This window comes from Lissotriton helveticus, chromosome 3_1 (assembly GCF_964261635.1).
Source record: "Lissotriton helveticus chromosome 3_1, aLisHel1.1, whole genome shotgun sequence".
NCBI lineage: Eukaryota > Metazoa > Chordata > Amphibia > Caudata > Salamandridae > Lissotriton > Lissotriton helveticus.
In genome coordinates this window covers 399,016,658-399,040,004 of record NC_136061.1, presented here as the reverse complement: position 1 = coordinate 399,040,004, position 23,347 = coordinate 399,016,658, and the positions used below count along the sequence as shown (strand labels likewise).

General features: G+C 45.5%; 1 protein-coding gene and 1 pseudogene across 2 annotated transcripts in view; both read right to left on the bottom strand.

The window, feature by feature from the left end:
* The window catches only part of PRPF8 (pre-mRNA processing factor 8), a 162,271-nt gene extending 152,051 nt beyond the window's left edge, over window positions 1–10,220 (bottom strand). Inside the window, exon 1 of one of the 2 annotated variants that reach the window (XM_078680163.1) lies at window positions 10,105–10,220. The gene's annotated coding sequence lies outside the window, so the exon portion shown is untranslated. The remainder of the gene's footprint in view (window positions 1–10,104) is intronic. The other variant, XM_078680164.1, reaches the window with a different exon arrangement.
* On the bottom strand, window positions 6,844–14,059 carry LOC144823029 (endogenous retrovirus group V member 2 Env polyprotein-like; annotated as a pseudogene).
* Window positions 14,060–23,347: the final 9,288 nt, after the last annotated feature.

The following is a 23,347-nucleotide window of genomic DNA, read 5'->3' as shown; positions in this document are numbered from 1 at the left end:
CTCTCGGGCTGGGGATAAGGCCACGGCTTTCAGTCCGCTCAGAGAATCAAACCGTATAAGAGAAGCATCCAATGAAGGCCATAGCATTGCTTCCTTAACTGTATGGGATCCATGGAAATAATACTTGCATACAACATGTAACTCTGGAACTTACTGTGACCAGATATGCGATGATTGGTACCATCCCACAGCAACCGTGATCATTTAACATCAGATTACTCCATTAGAGAGTAGTTTGAACACAGGATGAATCACGGCAACTGGTGATCCTTTCAAGTGACACAATAGGTTTGCACCTGAAGCATTACAGGCTCCGTGAAGAAAAATATCCTGAAGAATTACAGAACCACTGAAAGAACTCGGTCTGTACCCCTGAGAAAACGTTGATGCGCTCTATAAGTCAAGATAACTTAACATAACATGTCCCAATTCCTGCATCTAAATCTGTATAGTTATTCCCAAGATTCATGTATGCACCCCTCTCACAACGCTTCATACCTGCCTACCTGGTGATACTGTGGACAGTACTGAAATTGGAATATCGTGACTGGCAATGTATTATGGCCATGGATTAGCTATTCTGTGATGGGTGACTCGACCACGGTAAAAGGCAATTGGTCCAATTTTTCAACGTGCTCCATTTTATATTTTGCATCTCTTCATGCCATTGTTGTCTGTCTTTCTGTTAGATTGTATGCAGAAAATAGACGTACCGTTGATATACCGCCAGGCTACGTGACCAGAATGCAGTTATTGCAGTGTCCACCTCAATAATAGAATGGATCGCAGTTGCGATTGCCCATGTTGAAGTAGCAACATATTCTGTTCTATTATATCTATTGCAGAAGACACAAAGTTGCTCAGTGAATAAATCCTGGTTGGCAGGGCTTACCCAGACGTGTGTCCCTTGCTCACTTTGCCACTGGATTAAAGCTAGCCTGTCTGATGAGGGGTGTTACCTTGAAACCACTCCCATGATGATTGCTTCCAGTCCAGGGAAGACCTGGCTTGGCAGTTCGGGCTGGACTGTCCCATAAGGAGCAGTGTCAAGACATATTTGCATATGGCCGGGTCTGAACTGGGGGTGGCGAAGTGAGCTAAAAAACGATGATGGATTCAACCCAGACATGTGACTGGGGGTGAGTGTCTGAAAAGTTTCAGTGCCCCGTCACCACCCGAGTGTTCTCATTGTACATGGCTTTGGTCAGGCCAATAGATTACTAAACCCTTCGGTGGTACCCCTGCATCTTAAATGGCACTTATTTGAGACAATAGGCCAAACCAACCATCCTTTCCAATTGGGGTCTGATGAATTGTACGAGCCATTCTGTATAATGTAATCTAATTGTTGGTACTGCATATTGGTCGCAGCAAGCATGTTTTATACTAGAATAAAGCTGGTTCAATAAATACTTATTGAAAACGTCCCCATCGTTTATTGTGTCTCTCGAGACAGAGTGAGCACGATTGACCGAGCGAAAGGCACTCTGTTTCCATGATCCCTGAAGGCTCAAGGGTTGTCATGTTCGATAGTTGCCAGAAACGATTTGCTCCTTGGTAAGATTAGGGGGCTTATGGTGGTGCTGTGAGCTAGCTGGTCTAAAAGCTAACATATCCTTCTGGGTGTCTGGAAAAAGTCTGGACACCAATCCCTTAGTTTATGTTGTCTAAATGCGCAGATCCACTGTATTATTAGGAACTAGACAGCAACACAGACCCCAGTTTGAAAGACCATAACCCCATGAGGATGCACACACAGTTAAACAGCACCACATGCATCATATAAGAAAAAGCAAGTGCATATAGACGTGCCACGCTTTTGTACATATAGTTATAGCATCAATTGAAATAAGCACAAGAGTAACACGTCACACTTGTGCAATATATTCACATGTAACACCTTCCCCCTTTTGAAATATTTTTGTATCCTTTACGTCAACACAATCTCGTAATCTCATGGAAAGTCTGCATATCCTCATGCTCCTAAATGCATCTATAATGTCAACCCCCCCACTAGGATACATTCCTCTACTCATGCCTGTGTCTTTCACACAATCAGATTCTTCCACATCCCCCCCAAAAATAAAAAATAAACATTATCCTCACCTGGACAGAATTTTATATCTTTGAACAAAGACATGACAGACACTTCAACCTTCCACTTACACTGCATTCTTAAAAACTTAAATTACCCGCGTAGGATCCGATCAACCCGCTAGCCCCTTGCCTTTTGTCCTCCCATCTTTCTTGAGACAAATCATAGCATTAACATTCACCTTCTGTTTGTTACTAGCTATTTTTCCTAAGTGTATCTTTTATCTTCAACTTATACTCCTCTACTCTATGGTGGTTTTGCGGAAAAATCTAAATCAGCCACATCATAATGTTTCTTCTGGATCCTCAATCATCAAGAAACTAATTTTGTGCTAGGTTTCTGTCCCCTTAATAGCTCAAATGGACTCATCGAAGTCACAGAATTGCGTGAATCAATGTATGGCAATATGGATAGCACGCAGCCCGGTGGCAGAGGGCTTGCGCGCATGTGCTGCTGCAGTTTTTAACTCTAACCCCACTCGCCTTTGCTGACTTCGAGCAACACCATTTTTAATTATTTCCTTATCTGTCCTGCTGACTACAAGCAAGGACATTCTGTATTTTTCCCCCAGTTTTAAATCTCTCCCCTGTGGCCCGCTGATTACGAGCCGCCACACTTACCTGCTGGTCCGCCTGAAGCCGGTCGTTTTCGACTGCGGGCGCCATCTTGGGTCGGGTTGTTGGCTGGCCTCTCCTTGGCCACACCCCCCTGGTCACACGGCTACTAATACGACCACTATGTGTCAGCGCAGCGGACGAGCGCAGCGGGCGCGACGTAGGTGCGCCGGAGTCGCGCCAGAGTTAAGCCCGTCTGCGCCCGTCCGCGGCCGGCCGGGGCTAGGGGCCGCTACCCCTGGTCCTCCTATCCGATATTCTTTAGCGGACTTGACCCTCCTACAAGGTCATTGGCCCCTCGACCCTCGCACTATTCAACGGACTATCAATATGGGCTGTCATTCTCCCTGTCGTGCCTGCCCACTAGGTTGTCCTCTTCCTAAGGTTTCCCCGGCAGCTCCCCACTCATTGACCACCTCTGACCTCCGCTCTCCCCCATTGTCTATTATTCTACTAAACACTAGGTCAGCCATCAAACATCACCAGGAACTGTTCATACTCTTAGACACGGACAAACCTGATCTCCTCCTGTTAACGGAGACATGGTTCTCTGAGTCTTCTCTTCCGTCTCTATTGGCTGCCCTCCCCTCGACCTACTACGCTATCCGTGCTGACCGTCTCGGCGGGAAAACGGGTGGAGGCGTTGCCCTCATCGCCCGTACTGACTTCCAGTTCCAGATTCTCCCCTCACCCCCCTTGGGAGGAATTGACCACCTGGTGGTCCGTTCCACCTCTTTCTCCCCTCACCTAGCTATCGTGCTGGCCTATCGTCCACCTCAACCAACCCCATCTTTTCTTCCGGCCTTTCAAGACCTACTCGGCACTCTGGCCGTCAACTATGCCTCGGTTCTGGTCCTCGGGGACTTCAACTATTGGCCTATGGACCCTAAGGAATGCGCCTCATCTAAGGAATTTTCCGAAACCCTCCTGTCACTTAATTTCACCTCCCTTGTCCACACCCCCACCCACATTCATGGTCATATTTTAGACCAAGTTTGGTCTCTCAACTGTCCCTTGTCTTCACTGACTGTTACCCCATGCACTTGGTCCGATCACTTTTTAATTTCCTTCTCCCTCAGCCTCTGCCCGACCAAGACACTTATTCATACCAAAAACTCATGGGCTTGCAATTGGGGCAAGGTCAATTTGTCCGACCTTACGGCTTCACTTCTGGCCTCCTCTCCCTCTTTATCGGGTTTGGAGTCCGCAGCTCAAGCCAAAGCCATCGACTTGTGGCTTACGAATGGAAGCGACTGCTTGGCTCCTCTTCGGCGCACCTCGATTAGGCGTCCTAAAGACGCCAATCGGTGGTTCAGTAAAGATCTGAAAGAGCAGAAGCTCACGGTTCGACAGGCAGAACGCAGATGGAGATTGGATTATTCTCCTATCTCCAAGTCCCGTTACGTCCTTCTCCTAGGGACTTACAAAAAAAACATCACAGAGGCCAAGAAAGCCTACTTCTCGGCTAAAATCCTGGCGGCGGAGAATCAACCTAAGGAGATTTTCGCTATCACCCACGACCTGGCTTTTTCTGACAGGACCTCATTCAAACCCCCTCCCTCCCAGAAACTCTGTGACTCGTTGAACTCCTATTTCATAGGAAAAATCGCGACAATTAAATCTAACATTCCCCCCCCCCCCTCCCCTCTCTTCATTGACCCCCAGCCTCCCCCTGCCCCAGCCTCCCTCAATTCCTTTCCCCCTCTTTCTGCGGAACTTTTCCTCTCTCTCCTCCCCAAAATCAAATCCGGTTCCCCCTCAGACATCTGCCCGGCACACATCTTACGGCAGATTTATTCTGTCTGTACTTTGCCTCCTCTTAGTTTCCTTAATGACTCGTTGGCCCAAGGGGTTGTGACTCCATCACTAAAATCCGCCTCCATCGTTCCCATTTTAAAAAAGCCAGGAGCCGACCCCTCCGTGATGGCCAACTATCGCCCCATCTCCCTGCTACCCTTCTTAGGTAAGGTGCTTGAGCGACACGTCACCTCTGCGCTCAGCTCCTTTGTCGAGGAGAATGGGATGTTGGCCCCTTGCCAGGCTGGGTTTCGACCCAAGCACTCGACAGAGTCTGTGGTGGTGTCGTCAGTGCTCGATACCCTCAGAGAAGGTATGGATGTAGGTCAATCTCAGACGCTGGTCCTCCTTGATTTGTCCGCCGCTTTTGACACGGTGGATCATTCCATCTTACTCTCCCGTGTCAGGGCGGCGGGCATAGGAGGCTCAGCCCTCATTTGGCTCTCTTCCTTCCTGAGGGACCGGACCCAGGCGGTTCATCTTGGGGAGTTTTCAGCTACCCCCTGCCAGGTCCAGTGCGGTGTTCCCCAGGGCTCCTCTCTGTCTCCTTTACTGTTTAATCTTTACATCTCTCCCCTCATCTTTGCTCTACAGCAGCTGGAGGTCACGGTATATAACTATGCCGATGACCTCCAGCTCATCTTTAATCTGTCCTCTTCCTCTGACTCTATTTCTAACTTCCAATCTACTCTATCCTTCATCAGGGACTGGATGAACTTCAACCACCTGAAGCTCAATCCCGATAAGACGGAACTTGTGGTTACGGGTGGTTGCTCCAGTCCCTGGAACTCTCTTTTTTGGCCCCCTTCCTTTGGTCCTCCCCCCATCCCAGCTCCCTCTGTTAAGACCCTTGGCATCAAGCTAAATGACAAACTCACTATTCACTCCCAGATAGGTTCGGTGGTTTCTTCCCGTTTTCTCACTCTTCGTACTATCCGCTCTATTTCTCGCTTTTTTTCCTTCTCTGCACTCAAATTAATTATGTCCGCACTGGTCCTGTCCCGCCTGGACTACGGGAACATCCTGTTCAATGGCATCCCACAGTACAGCCTGCGCAAACTACAACTGGTGCAGAACCACCTTGCCTTTGGTCTCCCCAAATTCCATCATACCTCTCCCCTCCTGAAGACCCTCCACTGGCTCCCCGTTCGGGAACGCGCCTTGTTCAAATTAGGCTGCATGGCGTTTCAGGCCAGGACTGGCCTGGCCCCTCTCTTTATATCTTCAGCCATCAAATCTTACGTCCCTGGCAGAGACCTTCGTTCCTCGGCCCAACATCTTTTAGCAGTCCCTCGCTACAGGAAAAAAAAACAGGGCGGCTCCAAATTTTCTACCCTCGCCCCCATGTTCTGGAATTCCCTTCCCTTCCACCTTAGGTCTCTCACCCAGTATTCCATTTTCCGCAAATCACTGAAAACATTTTTATTCACTCAGGCCTTTCTGTCTTAAACCTTTGTCCCCCTCTTCAGCTTATGTCTTAGCGATTGACTCTGCCTCGTAGGCTGTTGCTATCTCAGCGCCAAGAAACCGCTCAGGTGTATGTTGCGCTTAACAAATATTTTAAACTTAAACTTAAAGCCTTCCCCCAGTTCACACCACCCTTTACTGACAACTGAATCGCTTCATTAACTAGACGGTTAAACCTTTCTACCTGACCATAGGCCCTAGGGTTGGAATACTGCAATCCGTTTATGCACCCCCCACACTTCTCCAGATACCTCTCCATGTAGTTACTAACAAACTGTTACCTGAGAAATATCCTCCCTGCACAAAACCTCATCCAAAAATTCCACCACTCTTTCTGAGGTAACCTCTTTCATCATTTTAATATTGGGCCATATGGAAAAATAGTCCACCATGACTATACCGAAAGCGTCTGCTGGGTAGCACTGTAAATGGGCCAATAATGCCCAGACCGAATTCCCGCAATGGTTCCTCAGATAATTGTCACAGCTGGGGATTCAGGAGTCAAAGCACTTGCCGTTTTGTCACTCACAGTACACTTGCCACACATTCTCACTTCCCCTGACTCGCCACCTAGTCCTCGACATACCCAGATTTCCTTCATGTGAAATATCCACAATGACCTTCCTCAAATTAAAAGTAGGTATAAACTTGTCACCTCTTACAACAATAACATGCTTCACAGCTAACTCTTCCAGCACATAAAAAAACGGGGAAAAAACACTCCTGGACTTTCCCTTCCTCTGGCCAACCACTTCTGATATATTGGATTACCCTATTCAATTCACCATCTTTCTCCATCTCCTCTTTCCACCTAGTTTCCCGAATAACAGGATGTAACAAATTGATTTACCCCAACGTGAATGCGACCTCTCATTCATCCATTTCAGCTTCCAAATTATCATAACCAGGTAAAGATAACCTGGACATACATTCAGCATGAACATTACATTTCTCAGGAACATACTCCATGCGCTATTGGAAACTGCAATCTAGAAGCAAGTCTAGCCAACCTTGCTGTCAAGGCACACCCCCGCACCAGGCGCCATAGTGTGCACAAAAAGGTCCTTACTGTTTGGATCCCCATACACAAGAGAGCAACTCTATTTATTTATTTTGAAAGTTGTATAGCGCGCGAACAAGACCCAAGGGGGTATCAGAGCGCTGTACAGAGTTGTGGTCAGCAATTATACAGAACATAAGGAAGGTATTACATTAGTATCGTTGGTGCAATTTAGCGCTATGAGTAAAAAAAACATCTTACAAATCAACAGTTGATGCAGTTAAAGGAGCTGTCTAGGATTAGAACAAAAAGAAGGGAAAAATATGTCATAGAACATCAGTGAGAAATATTTCAAGATTTTGGTTATTAAAAAGCGCACTAAAATGATCAACTCGTGACCTAGAAATGTTTTTCCAGCATCCTGCAAAGCTTGTGAGGCATAGGACAAATCACTCCTTACCATGCTCTTGTTGCATAAACACCCCTCCCGGTGCACAATTGCTAGCATCAACCATCACAACATAGTCCTTCCAAATGACAAAAGGTTTAGACAGAGTGCTTCTACAATAATTTATTTCAGTGCATTGAATGCAAAAGTCATATTTTCAGTCCATTAAAACCTTGTATTTTTTAAAGAGGCATCTGAAAGTATTTACCCTCGATTCACAGTTAGGAACGAACTTAAGAACGGCATGTGACAAAATAGTGTACCATGCACACAAATCCACCAATACTGTATCTTCACACCATAAAGAGCAATTTTGCACGCTGTCTTCCCATCACTTATGTTTAGTATGGTATTAGGGTCCTGATCGAAACAGTCATACTCACATTCATTGCCCCTTCTTATTGCATTTTGAGCAAATTTTATCTACAGCAGGACAAAACTTTTAATTACCCAAATATGATCCCCTTCACATTCATAACACAATGCTGCCCCTTTGTAGGTGTCACCTCATTCTTCAGCCCCACCTTTTTCTTGAATGTATCCCCTTCATTTTTTGACACCACATAAACATATTTTTCTAAATTCTCTATCAATTCATGAATCATTTTCTGAATGCTCAATGGCTTTAGCGATCTCAATTGCAGCAATAAGTGACTTATCTATTGTAGTCCACAGTCTATTTAGGTCTCGCCTACGCAGCGTGCATGCGCTACATAGGGAAAAAGACGAGCAGTGAGCGACCTGAGCATTGAATGCTGGTGGAGGTGAATAAAGCACACATGCATTAGAAAGGCAACTCAGCAGGCCACGATTCCTGCTCTCCCGAACACATAAGGACCTTCAGTAGCATGAACAGAGCTGCCAACTCACACGGCGCCCCCATGGGCCACACAATATTAGCTTTCCTCACACGGGACCCCCGTTGAAGAGGTGATAACACAAGGTGGAATTTACAATGAGAGGTTTCCAGCTGGTGAGTGGAGACTCTGCGCAGCTGATGGTCATCAAGGGCTTTGTAACACCCCCTCCACCCCCACTTGGATATTGCAGGAAGCTTCCAAAGTGTTATTTGTGTTTCCCGGTGGAGGGGTACAAGTGTCTCTTGGGCTTCGCTTAGCACGAAGCCCCACTGCTTTGCCTTAAGTGCGATCCCTCCGGGCCCCGATTGCTCTCTACCCTTAGTCCCTCACCCCCCTCCAGACTCTGTGCCCAACAAGGCCCTTCCACCTCCACGTCTCATACCATGAGAAGCTTTTCAAAACCTCCAGGACTGAGCATGAATAAGATGCAGGCTGCGGTGAATTCTTAATAATGACCAATATTTGATCAATAAAATCAAACACTCAGACTCCTTGTCCTCACCTTGGCAGTGCTTTTGTGTCAATAGAAATGTTTCCACTTGTCAGCATTTTTTCTCGCGCCTGATTTCGCACACCTTACAGCGGTGACTGCCAGCGTACTGCAGGGCTATGAGGGGGGCGAGAAACACTTCATGCTTTTCGAAGAAATCACGCTATTGCCGTGCACGCAGCCCTGATATAACAAGCATTGGCATAACCTATAGGTCTTGCCTTTGGGACCTTATAAGTATTTAGGTATGCAGCACAATATCCTTGGTGTAACAACACCAACTGTTGCATGGCTAAACACTTATAAGGTCCCAAAGGGGAGACCTATTGGCTATGCCAATGATTGTGGTTTCTTGTTATTAGTTCTCATTAAAATGTGATCTCTCAAAGCCTCCACCTCTGTATACAGTCCCTCGTTTTAAAGAATACCAACCTACAAGGATGCACATATGGTTAAACAGCACCACATGCATCATATAACAATAAGCACGAGCGCACATAGACATATAGCGCTCTTGTAACTATAGTTACAGCATCAATTAAAATGAACACCAGTGTAATACACATGACGCTCATGCAATATAATAATATGTAACAGTATCTATATCTAAGGGGTGTGTTTGTTTCATTTAGTCTCTAAGAGCTATTATAAGTTTTTTTAGTAAACCATAGGGTACTATTACATCTCAAAACTAGACCCATCATCAATCGCTGCACAGAAAGAAAACAACAATCCGACATAGTCCAGTCCTTCACTTTTACTAACTACGAAACTGCATTCTGGGACTTGTAGTCTGAGTGTTGCCAAAAAGGATTACTAGATCCGAAAACCATGAATTGATTTTAAAAAAGCACTCAGGGATCGAACAGCCGTGTCCTCACAACATGAGATTGTCTAGCGAACAAACAAACGCGACAAGCACAAAAACTTGGAAAATCGCAGCTAGATTCTACTGAAATTGGTTATAGTAGCATTCTATGGGAGAGACAGTAGTTACAAGTTTGTAATCGAGGAACAGGAGCATAACTACTGTGTGAAAGTGTGGACGGATGTGACCATACCAGCTAGAGACAAAAGAAGTTGGACAGTTGCCAATTGGGAGGACACCACCACGAAGGGCTAACACTCACAGTTAACCTTACGATCGGTGAAAGAGGGAACTGGATTACGATACTGAGAACTCAGAGCCTAGGCCAACACCGACAGAGGATTTTAACAACCTACCAAGCGATTGTAAAGTACTGCCTGAATACCTCTCCACATCGCCCGATCTCTCTGACTTTTACACATAGCCTCAAAGCGAACAACTTGCCTCCCCCTTCCAGTTCCTTACCCCGGAGTCGTTACACAGGACCCGATCCTCCGTTCCCACAATGGCGGCCTCTGTACGTCCACAACGCGGTCCCGGAAGCAGAATTCCAACCCTCCAGAGTTTTCACCAATAGCGAGCTGCTAGGCAAAAGAGGAACGATTTACACCAATGAAAAGCGGAGTACTAAGAGAAGGCGGTACCGCTATGCCTGACCGACAGGCAGCTATCATCATAACAAGGATGCCGATATCAACAATAGACAGAAAAGAAACACTACAGAACGTAATGGTTCATGCGCATAAAAAGTGGACTGCCACAATCAAAGCCCATAGACGCAGGAGAAATTGGCTGCCAATAAAATCGAAGAAAGAACATAAGCTTATTTTTTTACTGAGGGATCATGTGTAATATTTGCTGCTAGTGATAGCACGGCAGTACCAAGTGCACGTGCACGAGGAAGACACCCACTATCCAAGCTTGTTTTTTATTTATTTATCAATTGTATGCGTTTTTATATAGCGCAGACTTTACCCGAAAGTGTCATAGCGCTTCACAATAAGAACAGAGTAGTAGTGAAACATGAGGAAAAATTCCAAATCAGAATGTTACAAAAGCAAACGTTACGTTACATAAGGCAATAGTGACAATTGTGCATGTATCAAGAGCAAACAAAATACAAGAGGTAGCAAACGATACGTTACAAGAGGAAACAAGCATTTGCAATGCAATAGGTCTCGCATTAGGAAAGGTTGAGCTATTGGTCTTGTAAATGACAATTTTTTTATTTATGTGTTGGTTTTGAAAATAGCTAAATTAATAGCTTTGTCATTTACAATGCCAATAGTTAACTTTCGCAAATGTGACACCTATAACCTGGGGTTGTGCTGAGTGATGCTGTGGTGGTGCTGAGTGGTGCTGTGGTGGTGCTGTGGTGGTGCTGAGTGATGCTGTGGTGGTGCTGAGTGGTGCGGTGGTGATGCTGAGTGGTGCGGTGGTGGTGCTGAGTGATGCTGTGATGGTGCTGAGTGGTGCTGTGGTGGTGCTGAGTTGTGCTGTGGTGGTCCTGAGTGATAATGTGGTGGTGATGAGTGATAATGTGGTGGTGCTGAGTGGTGCTGTGGTTGTACTGAGTGGTGCTGTGTTGGTGCTGAGTGGTGCTGTGGTGGTGCTGAATGGTGCTGTGGTGGTGCTGAGTGATAATGTGGTGGTGCTTAGTGATGCTGGGGTAGCGCTGAGTGGTGCTGTGGTGGTGCCGAGTGATGCTGGGGTGGCACTGAGTCATGCTGTGGTGGTGCTGAGTGGTGCTGTGGTGGCGCTGAGTGGTGCTGTAGTGGTGCTGAGTGATGCTGGGGTGGCGCTGAGTGATGCTGTGGTGGTGCTGAGTGGTGCTGAGTGATGCTGTGGTGGTGCTGAGTGATGCTGTGGTGGTGCTGAGTGGTGCTGTGATGGTGCTGAGTGGTGTTGCTGAGTGATGATGTGGTGGTGCTGTGGTGGTGCTGAGTGGTGCTATGTTGGTGCTGAGTGGTGCTGAGTGATAATGTGGTGGTGCTGAGTGATAATGTGGTGGTGCTGAGTGATGCTGTGGTGGTGCCGAGTGGTGCTGTGGTGGTGCTGAGTGGTGCTGAGTGATAATGTGGTGGTGCTGAGTGATAATGTTGTGGCGCTGAGTGATGCTGGGGTGGCGCTGAGTGATGCTGGGGTGGCGCTGAGTGATTCTGGGGTGGCGCTGAGTGATGCTGGGGTTGTGGTAAATTAAATTTACTTATTACCTCATTTCTGAATTTCTATGCTTAATAAATCATAATTTCTTGTCAATGCAAAGCGAGGAGTCCGTGGTGCTCAAATGAAGGAGGAGAAGACCAATAACTCGAGTTAAGGGGAGTGCTTCCAGCACCAAGCGGGCACAGGAGAAATCTCTCAAGTCCCTCTCTTGAAGTGGGGGTTTTTATTTTCAACAGCAGAATATTTATACAGTCTTGGTCACGAGGCAAAATAGAGGAACAAACAGGTCGTGGCAGATAGAGGAACAAAGATCAGCAAGAGGAGCAGAGTGTGAAGAAATGGGGGCGTGTCTTAGGCTTCGTGAGGGGACTTGCGATGTGAAATAGTCTGACAGTTGGAAGGGGGAGGCTTCCTCATTTGGGGTTTGTGCTCGTGCTTCATGTCAGAAACATGAACCATCTCAGCGGGGGAGCAGGAACTCATGTACTGGTTTCCCGGACTTGGCAGAAACCACAGAGACAGATGGTGAAAATGAGGAAGGCCAGGTGCAGGGGTGTCGTGCTCGTGCTCGGGGTCTTGGGACACCAAAGGGTGAATTAAAAACAAAATGGTGCCGGCTTTTAATGTGGGCAATTATTAATCGCGCAAAGGGGATCGCGCAAAGGGGCATAATTAGATCGCGCAGAGGGCAGCGAAGGGGCATAATTATAGATTTTATTTCCACATTCCCTCCTTGCCCCAGAGTGTACCTACATTATATCTCAATTTGCATGAGATCATTTATACATTCTTGTAACATGATTCTTTCCCTTTCTCTCTGCTGGACAAGTGGTTTAGGAATGCATTTTGCAGCGCATAGACCGCACAGGGCAGGACCACATTGGATGCAAAGGCAGCATCCAGTTATCATCAGGAATATTATACCTGCTGCTGACAGCAGTTGCCATCCCCAGGACGATATTATCTTCCAGAACCAGTCAGACCACGTCCAAGTGCCAGGTTCTTGATGTAAACTTACGGCTATCTTGTGTAATTTTGTTATGGCCGTGTATACAGATGGGGAATTATCAGGAATAAATATACAGCAGCTAGAGCCTATAATTTTACAGGCTCCGCCTCTGTCAGCCAAGATGATGTCAAGGACAAGGCGATTTTGGAGAGTAACCAATCGTATGGCAGACTGCTCCTGGGTTAAGCTCCCCAGGGCAGACGCCGTCTGGTTTACAACAGCCTCTAAGGTCCTTGTCAACCTGCGTATAAGCTTGCTGTTCTGTACAGGGCCAACAAAGAAGAAGAACCCTTTGTTAAAATCTGTATACTGTTCCCATGAGGTTTCCGTTTGGTCAACCACGGAGGTATCAATCGTTTTTTTATGTCTGACCTGGGGCACTAGGAGGTTTCGGTGGTAAGTGGATAGGGCCACAAAGACAGGGGGTAACAGGAATGCTATATAGCAAGTCCCCCCCCCCCAGTTCAAGGGCAGCTGCACATAGGCCATTTGGCCACAGATGAAATAAGTATGGCGAGATGCTAGAAATGAGGACTTTCCTCTGTCTTCAAAACTTATAGTGGTATGACAGTCACTGTGTCCTAATGGAACAGAGCCATTTTTCTGGATGCACAGGTGTCCTTTTACTGGTGAGACCGAGATGGAAGGGGGACCAGCATTCTTTTTAGGTTTGGTATTTAACATCTTTTAGGACATGGTCATGTTCCCTTGCTTGTATTCTTCACTTTCTAGGACTGTACCGGTCGCCTGAGGATCTCCCTCCTTATTAGGGTAACAGGCAGTATTGAGTACCTTGTTTAAATCCCCCCAAGGCCACCCATTCTTGCATGAATTATTTCCGTCAGGGCAGGAGGTGGGGGTAGTATCGTCAGCTGTTATTAGGGCGAACCAGGCTTCACAAGTTCCATTATAAGAGAATGGGAAAGGAAAAAGAGGCATCCCTCCCTTTTTCTGATGAGGTGGGATGCGGCCACATATCCAACAATTGGTGCTATTACTGGCCTGCTGAGTATGGTGTAGCATCTGTATGAAGGTATTGTTTCGCAAGGCTAGTCTATGGGCTTGTTCATGATGGGGTAGGTCGTGATAGGTGTGTTCCTGAGTGCTGTTGGGTGTATGAGAGGTGTGTTGTGTTGGAGGAAAAACAGTGTGGAGAATCCAACCAAGACACGTCATAACTGCCATGAGGAAAAATAATACTGTCAAACATATAATAGGACCATTATGTCTTTTTCTAGAGTTCATTTTTTTTCTCCCACATAGTCAAGGTGTTAAAATCCATTCCCATGCTCCAACCGCTTCACCACTGGACCGACGCCCAATGGACTTAATTAGCCAGAGTCCGAATGGCAGACCTTAACTTTGATTTGTAATCCTGTTGTGGGGTTAGTTCCAAAGGCAATAAAGATTGTTCAGTCACACTGTCAGTGGGATTGGCAGGGCCATCAGCAACAGTGTCTTTTTGTCCAAAATGTTTCCGGCAGTGGCTTGCGTGGAGCCAGCCCTTCCTGCCCTCGACCTTCACTGCTGTCCGTGTTGTTAGTAGTACGAGTCTTGGCTTCTTCCACCTGGGCTGGAGGGGACTGATCCGGTCGAAGTTCCTCACGAGGACCCAGTCCCCGGGTCGGATGGCGTGTTCTTCCGGGTTGGTTTTGTCAGGGAAGGTGGCAGCAACCTGAGAACGACAAGATTGGAGTGCAGACATCAAGGAAGCCAGGTAGTCAGTCAGCATAGTACTGTCAACATCAGTTATTCTTTTAGGCCTTGGCGTACCCCACATATTTGGTGGTCTGCCAAAGACCACTTCATATGGAGATAAGCCAGTTCTGGAATGGGCTACCATACGCATGTAGAAGAGGGCAACCGGTAATGCTACCATCCAGTCCACGCCTTTGTCAGTGCATATCTTGGCCAATTTTGTCTTCAAAGTTTGGTTGTGCCTTTCTACTAGACCTGCTGCCTGAGGATGTCTTACACAGTGAAACTTCCAAGTGTACCCTAACAGAAGAGACACTTGCTTCATGAGTTCAGAGGAGAAGGGCTGGCCGTTGTCTGAGTAGATGACGCTGGGCAACCCATACCTCGGGAAGACTCTCTAACTAATTGTTTAGCAGTTGTCGTTGCAGTGTAATCTGGGACGGGATAGGCTTCTGTCCATCTGGTCAGAGCACACACTACAACTAGCACATACTTGTGACCTCTACATCTCTCCATCTGGATATAGTCCATCTGGAGAACTTCAAATGGATGGTCAGGGGGTTGGAATCCTCCCTGTTCCACCTCTGTGCCTTTCCCTGGGTTGAACTGATTACAAATCATGCACGTTTCAACTTTTTGTTTGGCTGCAGCTCTCAAATGTTTGTTGTGCCATATATTCTGTATGCTGTCTATCATTGCTTTTTCTCCCAGATGCGCTGGTCCATGTATGGTGTTTACCATAACCTGTACCATGGCATCCGGTAGAAACCATACTGCTCTTTCAGGTGTCATCCAGCCTTGATCTGTAAGGACCCCTCCTTTTTCCTTCCATTGTAGCAGTTCCTGTGGTGTGGCGTGACTTTGGACATCCTGGATGTCAGAAAAGGGGTCTCGTATTGTATATTGGCGGTGTGGTATACTTAATTCTGTGTTTGCTGCTAACTTGGCTGCACTGTCTGCAGAATCATTCCCTTTTAGATATTTCATCTGTTCCTTTTGTGTGCGCTTTACATTTTAGCACTGCGATTTTCTCTGGTAACTGACTGGCCTCTAAGAGGGCAGTGATGAGTGTAGCATGCTGTATTCTGGACCCATGTGATGTGAGAAATCCTCTCTCTTTCCATAATGTACCGAAGTTGTGTACAACTCCAAAGGCATATTGTGAATCAGTGTAGATGTTAACTGACTTTCCTTTTGCTAAGTGACATGCTCGTGTTAGGGCTATGAGTTCTGCTGCCTGTGCCGACAGTATCTCTATCTTGTGTGCTTCTAAAGTGTCTGTACCACTTGTGACGGCATAGGCTGCTGCTAATTCTCCTGTGGGGAGTCTCATATATGAACCATCAACAAAGAGTGTCATTTCTGCCTTAGCAAGGGGAGTATCTTGTAAATCTGGTCTTGGTTTGGTCACTAAATCAATTATGTCAATACAATCGTGAATTTCTTCAGTAGGAGAGGTCAGTGGCAACAGTGTTGCTGGGTTTAAAATGTTGCAGCGTCTAATCTCAATGTGTGGCTGAAAAAGTGTCATCTCATATCCGGTGAGTCTGGCTATTGTCAGATGCTGTGTTTGTGTTCTGTTTAACAGAAGTTCTACAGCGTGTGGGACCTGAACTATCAGATGATGTCCCAATACAATAGAATCGCTTTGTATAATAGCTTGTGCAGTAGCTGCTACTGATTTTAGACATGCAGGCAATGCTTGTGCTACTGGATCTAATGTGCTTGAAAAATAACCACATGGTTTATGTTTGTCTGCTTGAAGTTGGGTCAGAACTGATAGTGCTGTACCTGAGTTTTCTGTTACAAATAATGTAAAATCTTTGGTGTAATTAGGTGTTGCCAGCACTGGGGCTTGACACATAGCTTTTTTAAGAGACTGAAAGGCTTGCGTGTGTTCATCTGTCCAGGGTAATTGTGGAGTAGCGCCAGCTTCGAGTGTTGTCAGCTGCACTAACGGTTTGGAAATGAGTGCAAATTGTGGGATCCACTGTCTACAATATGAGGTGAGACCAACAAAAGCTTGAACTTGTTTCTGTGTTGTTGGTTGTGGTATTTGTTGTATGAGTTGGATGCGTTCCTGTGTAAGCTGCCTACCCTCCTTTGACAGCAAGTGCCCTAAGTATGCCACTTGCTGTAAACAAAATTGGAGCTTACCAGGGGAAACTTTATGGCCATTTGCAGCTAGGAATTCTAGTACTAGTAGTGATGCTTCAGCACATGCTGCGTCAGATCTGGCCGTAATGAGGATATCATCAACATATTGTAGTATGGCTGTATCCGTGGGCATTTGAACAGTATCTAGTTGTCTTTTTAATGCTTGGCTATATACGCTTGGACTCTCTGTGAAACCTTGAGGAGCTCTTGTGAATTGGAAACTTCGTCCTTGTAAGGAGAAGCCAAAAAGGTATTGACTGTCTGGGTGAATAGGTATGCTAAAGAATGCGTTTTTCAAGTCAATGACTGAAAAATGCATTGCTTCCGCATCTATGGCTATGAGTAGGGTGGAGATGTCTGGAACCACAGGGTGTTGTGGAACGATACATTTATTGAGCTCTATCAAATCCACCACTAGTCTGTAGACAGGTGGTGTTCCTGGTTCCACTTTTTTATGAACTGGTAAAACAGGGGAATTGCAAATGTTAGAAGTTGTTTCCTTAATCACACCTGACTGTATTAGGTCCTGAATAATTAACATTAATGCTTGTTCAGCCTGAGGTGGAATTTTGTATTGCCTTATGCGTGGTAGTTGGGCTCCCTCTTTCAGTGTAACCTGTGAGGTGTTATTTCCATACATCCTACTGTGGTGGAATCAGTGGCCCACAGGGTGTGTGGCAAATCTTTCAAACGCTCATCTAATTCTCTACTTGTGTAGTGGCCCTTGAAATCTCGCAGAAATAGTCTGACATCTGTAGGTGAGCAAACAATGACAGCTCCTAATTCTTTCAATGTTTTTATACCAAGCAAGTTTTCTGGACATGATTTTGTCAATATAAGATCTGTAGTTGTCATGAGGGGACCAACCTGCAAGGGCAGTGGCTTTGACGTGACGTTTGTCACAGGTTGTCCCGAGAAACCCAGAGAAATACTTTTTGAATCCGAGAGAGGAGCCTCTGGGACCTCTTGATGGCTTATTGTAGTTTTACTGGCCCCAGTGTCTAGTAGAAACTTTCTATCCTCCCCAAGAAGTCGGACCTCTATAAATGGACCTGTCTGATCTACTGGAATGGGGATTAGGGGCAGTTTGTCATCTTCTCTCTCTGGGCAACATCATGAGAAATCTGGGTAATATTCAGTGTAGGCGCTGTCTATAATATTCATTTGGGCCATTTGTGTTGTCAGTGGAACTGAAGGTGTTGAACTGTCTAGAGAACCATTCTGTTTTGGCTGATATGGGCGTGGCTGGGTCTTACCAGTAGCCAAATTGTGCTTTAAGACAGGGCAATCTTTAACGAAGTGTCCCATCTTTTTGCAATAATTACAAGTGCTTTTTATATTTGTCTGGCTACTTGGTGTCTGTTGACGCTGGGGTGCAGTTTGGGCTACTAATGCTTTCATCTTTGTGTCTTTCATGCGTTTCTTATCATTTTCTTCTTCATCCCTAATGCGATTCTGGTGATATTGTAGCATTTGTAACACCTATGGAGGTGTATGTGCTTGCCAGGTACTTTCTACTTTTAGTACTCTGTCCTTAATGGCTGGCAAGGCGCTATCTACTAATTTGGAAACAAACAGATGCGGGTAAGCTTCACTTGTCTGCGTAAGGCCGCTATTTACCGCAAAACACTTTTCAAGTCTAGTGTAATAATCTCCTATGTCTTCACCATGTTTCTGTTTGCAGGAGGAAATGGCATCCCAGTCCTTCTTTTTCATTGTTAGTAACTGTGGTAGCACCTTTAAAATAGTGCCAGGAAGTGCTTTTAGTCTGTCTCCTATACCTTGACCTGCTACTATAGTATTTTCGTCATTCTGAAGTTCAGTCCATCTAATGTGTTCACCTGCTACTTCCCAATCTTTTTCCCTTAGTTTGTCATATATACCTGATGGCAACAATAATTTCAGAATTGCTGTGATATCAGAAAGAGTATATGTTCCCATCATTAATACATCTCCTAATTCCTTAAAGAATCCAGCAGGATCCTTTGAGTGGGAGGGAACCATCTCTTTCATCCTTAGTAACTCAAGTTTTGTCAAGGGTACATAAATGAAGACGCGTTGTAGCGCTCCATTTGTGTCAGCTCTGGGGTGGACCTCTCTCATGGGGAACTGGCGTGTTTGAGGAAGTCTATTAGTTGATCCACACGTATTATGGGGAGATCTATATCCAGTCACTTTCTGGTATTTCTGTCTAAAATCTATAAATGTGTTGAGAAAAACTGAACTATTGTGGAGGAACATGTTATCAGCGCAGTCAGACAGAAAATCTTCGAGTCTTGGATCATGTTTAAAATGAGTGTCATTGAGTGTGATGAGATGTTGTACCATGTAGAGACTTGCTAATCTTTGATGTGAGCGTGGTAATGCTACAAAAAGCTGGGCTATGAGGTAATTGTCATATATCTTATGTTGAGAGACCCATAGGGTCGCAGTTCTGGCTATTTCCTCCTCCTCCGGTGTAAGCGGAGGTTCCTGGTCTAACCAGTATTCTAATGCATTGGATGTATTTTCAAATAACTCATCTGGAGATGACCGTTCAGAGTGACCTTGGAGGAATGTAGGCGGGGGTGTTCGTGAATTAGGGGCGGAAGAACGAACGGGTAGGACTTTTTCAGTAGGTTCAGTAATTTCCTCCTCAAGTTTCTTATTCTCTTCATTTGTTTGCAAGTTTTGCAGAATACGGGTCACATTACGGGTGAACCTGTCTAGTGCATCATTTATAAGTTCTAGACTAGTGTGGTCGGATGCGGAATCTAATAAGTCAAAAAGTGAAACTGGTATATTTCTTTCCTCTGCTTGTATGTGTTTTATGAAACAGCAAAGGAGGAACCTATACATGTGCATTTTTACAGGGTGTGATCTTCTTGTAGTCATAGCGTTAATGGCTCGTGAGTTCTCTCCAGTACGAAGAAACTCAGAGGCCGCTTGAAGAAACGTGTCGATTGCTGGTAGATGTCTTATTTCTTCCCAGGAGTCATGAAGTATTTTACTTATTCGGCCCGCCTCCCCTGTGTTGCTCGGAGTCGGGTCATAGGGGCAGTCGGGAATTGTTTTACCTGGGTCTGGACCTACGGCACCCCCTTCTGGAGTGAGAGGTGGTGCGTTATGTTGTGAAAGGAGTGGCGGAGGCAGAGGGTGTTGAATGACTGGAACTTCATAGGGTGGTGGAGTATCTAAGAGAAAATTAGTAAAAGTATCCTCTGGTAGTGGGGCTGTAGGCTGTTGTGATGCAATGTTAAGGTTTTCAGGTGCAGATGGCAATACAGGATAAAAACCAGTAGAAATGGCTGATTGTTCCCTTTTATTCCTTTCACGAACTTCTTCTTTCCCTATTTCTTGTAACTGTTCTTTCTTGGCCTGCTCTGACATTCTCTTACCCTTTTCAACTTTATGCAATTCCTTCTGTTGCCTCCTATGGGCTTCTTTTCTCCATAATTCTACTGAGTCACTCTGTGACTGGGGGACTCTCTTTTTCTTCCATAACTGTTCCTCTAATTTCATAATACACTCCGTATCAAAACTACCATTTTCAGGCCATCTATATCTGAGTTCTAGGTCTTTAGTATATTCTACCCATAGATCACAATAACTAAGTGCACCGACACCATGTTTTGCATACATGAAGTGTCCTGGAGTATCCCCAGGAGGAAGGGGAATTTCCTTCTCAAGAATACTCCTTTTGGTTGCCATCTTACGTATTTTCGAGAAAATAGGCATGATGGCAAGACTTTCAAAGATTTTAGAAGTGAGAAAAACACAAACAGAACAAATATCTTTACCGTACCCACGAAAGAGGTGAGTCCGTCTTTTATACTAGTTTAGTAGTCCTCACAAAATAAGTGAGAAACCCACAAAAAACATGTATGTTTACCGTGCCCACAAGGTAGTGAGTCCGTCTTTTATACTAGTTTTAGTAGTCCTCACCAAAGATAGGTGAGAAACCAACAAAACGCGTATCTTTACCACCCCCACAAAAGCTGTGGGTTCGTTTTTATACTTTTCATCAGTACTCACCGAAAAATAACTGGAAGGCCTCTTGAAGATTTTGGGAAAACACGGCGCGCAGTTTCAAGGTGGGATTTGTACAACCTCGGACTCGTCTGCTTCGCAGGTTGGGCTTTGGTTCAGGACGTTCCGCTATTTCCTCACCGCCTCGTGTGGATGCTGGGCCGCAGTCAGTCCCCCTCTTCGCCTCGAGGGAGTTAGCGGGAATTCCCCGCGTTGTGCACTTTTGAAGTCCGTCAACGGTCAGGAGGGGACAGTACCGGGTCCAATATCGCCGGCGCGTGGGGGAAAGGGAATGTCCCTGTTCCGTGCGCCAAATAATGTGGTAAATTAAATTTACTTATTACCTCAATTCTGAATTTCTATGCTTAATAAATCATAATTTCTTGTCAATGCAAAGCGAGGAGTCCGTGGTGCTCAAATGAATGAGAAGACCAATAACTCGAGTTAAGGGGAGCGCTTCCAGCACCAAGCGGGCACAGGAGCAATCTCTCAAGTCCCTCTCTTGAAGTGGGGGTTTGTATTTTCAACAGCAGAATATTTATACAGTCTTGGTCACGAGGCAAAATAGAGGAACAAACAGGTCGTGACAGACAGAGGAACAAAGATCAGCAAGAGGAGCAGAGTGTGAAGAAATGGGGGCGTGTCTTAGGCTTCGTGAGGGGACTTGCGATGTGAAATAGTCTGACAGTTGGAAGGGGGAGGCTTCCTCATTTGGGGTTTGTGCTCGTGCTTCATGTCAGAAACATGAACCATCTCTGCGGGGGAGCAGGAACTCATGTACTGGTTTCCCGGAGTTGGCAGAAACCACAGAGACAGATGGTGAAAATGAGGAAGGCCAGGTGCAGGGGTGTCGTGCTCGTGCTCGGGGTCTTGGGACACCAAAGGGTGAATTAAAAACAAAATGGTGCCGGCTTTTAATGTGGGCAATTATTAATCGCGCAAAGGGGATCGCGCAAAGGGGCATAATTAGATCGCGCAGAGGGCAGCGAAGGGGCATAATTATAGATTTTATTTCCACAGGGTGGTGCTGAGTGATGCTGTGGTGGTGCTGAGTGATGCTGGGGTGGCGCTGAGTGATGCTGGGGTGGCGCTGGGTGGTGTTGTGGTGGTACTGAGTGATAATGTGGTGGTGCTGAGTGATAATGTGGTGGTGCTGAGTGATAATGTGGTGGTGCTGAGTGATGCTGGGGTAGCGCTGCATGATGATGTGGTGATGCAGAGGGCAGAAAGGCACAAAAAACGAGTCTAACAGAGGGCAGAAAGGCACAAAAAATTAATAGCTTTGTCATTGACAATGCAAATAGTTATAACTTTAGCAAATGTGACAGCTATAGCATTTGTAATACAATATGTGTTGTATTTACATGGCTTAAAGGTATTGCTATTACACATAACAATGGCTTTTAATTTATTTTAATAATTAATACTTAAATAAAAGTTATTGTAATTTATAATAGCAATAGCGTAAACTTTTGTAAATAACTTTTGTGAAGATTATGTTCAGTGTATTTTATTGTGACGAAAATCCAAGAACAGAAGTGAAATATTAACGTCTTTTTGTGACATCTGTAATAAAGCTTGAAACATTGAGAGAACATATTTGAACCAGTAGTTGAATGGTTGCACAGATTGATGCTGTGGTGGCGCTGAGTGATGTTGTGGTGGCGACGAGTGATGCTGTGGCGTTTAGTGATGCTGTGGTAGCGCATAGTGATGTTGTGGTGCCCCTGAGTGATGCTGTGGTGGTGCTGAGTGATGCTGTGGTGGTGCCGAGTGATGCTGTGGTGATGCGATAGATAGAGTGAGTGCGATAGAGTGAGGGTGATAGATAGAGTGAGGGCGATAGATAGATAGAGGGAGGGCGATAGATAGAGGGAGGGCGATAGATAGAGGGAGGGCGATAGATAGATTGAGAGCGATAGATAGATTGAGGGAGATAGATAGATAGATAGATAGATAGATAGATAGATAGATAGATAGATAGATAGATTGAGGGCGATAGATAGATGGAGTGAGGGCGATAGATAGACAGATAGATAGAGTGAGGGCAATCGATAGATATATAGATAGATAGAGTGATGGCGATAGATAGTGATTGCGATAGATAGATAGAGTGAGGGTGCTAGACAGATAGATAGAGTGAGGGCAATAGATAGATAGAGGGAGATAGATAGATAGATAGATAGATAGATAGATAGATAGATAGATAGATAGAGTGAGTGTGATAGATAGAGTGAGTGCGATAGATAGAAAGATTGATAGAGTGAGGGGCGATAGATAGAGTGAGGGTGATAGATAGATAGATTGCTAGAGTGAGGGGTGATAGATAGAGTGAGGGGTGATAGATAGAGTGAGGGGCGATAGATAGAGTGAGGGCGATAGATAGAGTGAGGGCGATAGATAGAGTGAGGACGATGGATAGATAGATGAATAGATAGATGGATAGATAGATGGATAGATAGATGGATAGATGGATGGATAAAGAGATAGATAGATGGATAGATAGATGGATAGATATAGTGTGAGGGCGATAGATAGAGTGAGGGCAATAGATAGATAGATAGAGTGAGGGCAATAGATAGATAGAGGGAGATAGATAGAGTGAGGGCGATAGATAGAGAGATAGAGTGAGGGCGATAGATAGATAGATAGATAGATAGATAGATAGAT